The sequence below is a fragment of the Micropterus salmoides genome, unplaced genomic scaffold (genome assembly GCF_014851395.1).
Source record: "Micropterus salmoides isolate LMB-PRFRI ecotype aquatic unplaced genomic scaffold, ASM1485139v1 Ms_hic_scaffold_20, whole genome shotgun sequence".
Lineage (NCBI taxonomy): Eukaryota > Metazoa > Chordata > Actinopteri > Centrarchiformes > Centrarchidae > Micropterus > Micropterus salmoides.
This window is the reverse complement of record NW_024041151.1, coordinates 13757874-13760989: the sequence shown is the minus strand read 5'-3', so window position 1 is coordinate 13760989 and position 3116 is coordinate 13757874.

Genomic DNA, 3116 nt, shown 5'->3' with positions numbered 1-3116 from the left:
AGACGAGTAAAACACACCGTAACCAGTCAAATCCCCAGACGGTGCGTCAGAACTGAACAACAGCATCTCCCATATAAATGGATGGACAGTTGTTGGCCTTTATTGTCTGAGCATGAAACCAGGGACACATGTTGGGTGGTAAAAGTGTCAAGGCCTGACTGAAGGGCCATTGTATTGGTTTCCAGTGGTAGCAGTCAGGCTTTGTTACGTGTGTTGTTCATCATTAGCATATCAATATTCAAAGGGGCTAAGGCTGGGAAGAGGTGGCAGCCTTTTTAGCCTAGAGTAGACCCTCATGCACAAATAATGAAACCTGCATTCGACTCTTAAGGGCCAGCTGTTGAGTTAAGCCCATAATGATAGGAAGTGATGAATCATAACCAGACTTAAACTGGAGCTGACAGTGAATCGTAGTTTAGAGCAGTTGTGCATTTTGCCCTTTTCTTTAAATTTCCAAACAAATTTTAATTGTCTTACAGTGGACATGAAACACTTTTGAACCAGTTCTCTTCTGTGAATAACAAAGGGCTAAATGGTGTTACCCATTTCACCCCACACCACCCCTCCAACACACCCCCCCACACCCCGATTTAGGCCAGCTGACCCCAAGAATGGACAGTTAGCCTTGTGTGTGTGTGTGTGTGTGTGTGTGTGTGTGTGTGTGTGTGTGTGTGTGTGTGTGAGGAGCAAAGCCACCAGAAAGTGTCGGTTACTCTGAGTGCAAAGCGGAAAAGCGGTTGGGCAGTTTAGCCAGCTGCTGGGGGAGCTAGCCACGGCTGGGCTGGTCAGTGAAACCTTGCCAGATGGAGCCATTTCAAAACAATAAGAACTGCTTGCTATGGTTGAAAACTAGAGGCTGGTTGCTCCAAATGCGCAGAGGTGGTCAGCTACTTTGTAGAGGTGGTCAGCTACTTTGTAAGGTCTCTTGTTGCCGTCTAATACCTTTTTTGACTTATCTCTCTAGCAGTGGCTGATCAAGACCTATCTGCAACTCTGCTGACATTTTCTCTCTCTGTCTATATCTCATTTTCCCTCTCTCTCTCTCTCTTGCTCGCTTCCTCTTTCTCTCCAGACAGCAACAGGCTGAGGTGTCCTGGGACTACCCCGCTTAGGAGTTACCAAGCCTGGGTAATGAGGCGTGTGATTGGTCCCCTCCCTCCTGAACAAGGTCAGTCTTTGGAGGACATGATTGATCATGACAGGAGCACAATGGCAGCCTGGTGTCAGAGGGGTGGTATGGGTGCGCATGGACCCCCCGCGGTAACACTCGGTCACCCAGCTCAGCTGTGCATAAGCAGTTACACACACAACATGTATGCACATACATGTACACAATTCAGTGCAGCAAATTTCAAAAGAAATCTGATATAATCTGAGAAATCTTCCTTGAGAGATGGGCAGTAGACTATAGGAGCTTCCTCTCAAAATGTTTAATTCTACTTCCCATATTTTTGTCATTAAGTTAAGGCAGAGACATAGGGCCGGTAAGTGTGTTGCTAATTTAAAAACTGTCAAATGTTTTTGACATTATTTTGTTGTCAATGTCAACAGTATGTATTTTTCAATTCTGTCAAAATGAAATAAAACACTATTTTTAACTATACCATTCAGTTATATATTGTTAAATATTTTCTTAAAATATAGCCTGGATCAATTCAAAAAAGAAATACAGTATGGCTTTGCTCCAATAGTACAAAAATACAAACATAAGCTAAGATCATTTTGTATTATATATGAAGCAAAATAGACCTGAGTAAAGATTTGCATTCATAAAACTATCCCATTCTCTTTTCAGGTAAGTGCCCTCACTTGAAGGAAAACAGAGGTTTCATGTGCAGTATTCTGTTTGTTCTTTTGAAGTAATCCTTGAGGGGCAGAGGCTTGCCTAATCCACCAGGCACTTGTGAGCCTGTTGAACCTGCTCATATTCAACGTCAGAAATCAAGTTTAGGTGCAAAAGGCCCAGTCTTTATGGAGGGCCTTTAATGGTTGATTGCAGCTGCTTTCTCAAGTGGGACCCAGGTGTATTAACGCTTTACCAATTTCCTGTGATGATGCTTTAGGCACCACAGAGGACAAACAAAACAAGATAAAAGCCTTGACATGTTTTAAGGGTGGCTTCATCATAATATTCTTGCCAGGGAGGAGAGGACGCCAGAAAGCAAAATGTTTATAGAGTGGCGGTAACAACATTTATTATTTGTTTTTTAGAAGATCGTTCAGGTTTCTCACTAAAACATATTTTACACATTTATTATCAAAATAATAAATAGAGGAAAATCACTTTTATTAGAAACAGTGTTAATTTAAGATCCTAATTCGAAAGATCTTCAACATGCATAAGTCACTGTACACATCTTCACCACAGGCAGTGTTACAGTGGAATAGACTCTCCTCTAACAGTGAATGAAAGGAAACAGAAAGCAGTCCTGTTGCTGTACTTGTAGTCTAAGCTCCTTTGACACTGCATTGGCTTTAGGTTACTGTGTGCTCCTTCCAGTTTTACAAACAGCTCTCCCTTCATCTGCATGGAGATCCACACTGACTCGCTGACCAGAGATTACTGCCCATGAAAACACAAAAACTTGCTTCTCATCCATGATAGCAAACATCCACTGAATAATTTGTTTGTATTTAAATCACGTGAATGTAGTGAAATTGCTGGACGGAGGGTGTAAAGTTTGGGAGGCCAATTACCCTGAGTGGACTAATGAACAGAACAGGTCTAATTGGCTTACACCGCTTGTGGGCTGGCGTGCTGGGCGAGTAAAATTGAATCAAAGCTGTAGGACTAAACTTGCGTCGTGATGGTAATTGGCACGGCGTCAAAGGCAGGAGGCATGGCACTCAGCCAAGTGGCCGCCCGGCTCTGCGCAAGCGCATGCTTGACTTGAAGTCTTACAGGAAAGCATAAATTAGCGACACTGAATTTTATTTTTTCCACTTACACCTATAAACCAAAGTCATTTATATTGTATCAGTGGTCATATTTGTCAATCTAGCTACTGAAAAAATCAGCTAATGGAAGAGTTTTCCTCTGAACATGTGTCTTTTCATACACATAGGCCTACTACACTGCAGCAAGGATGTGCACGCAGTCATATATTTTTCAGCAC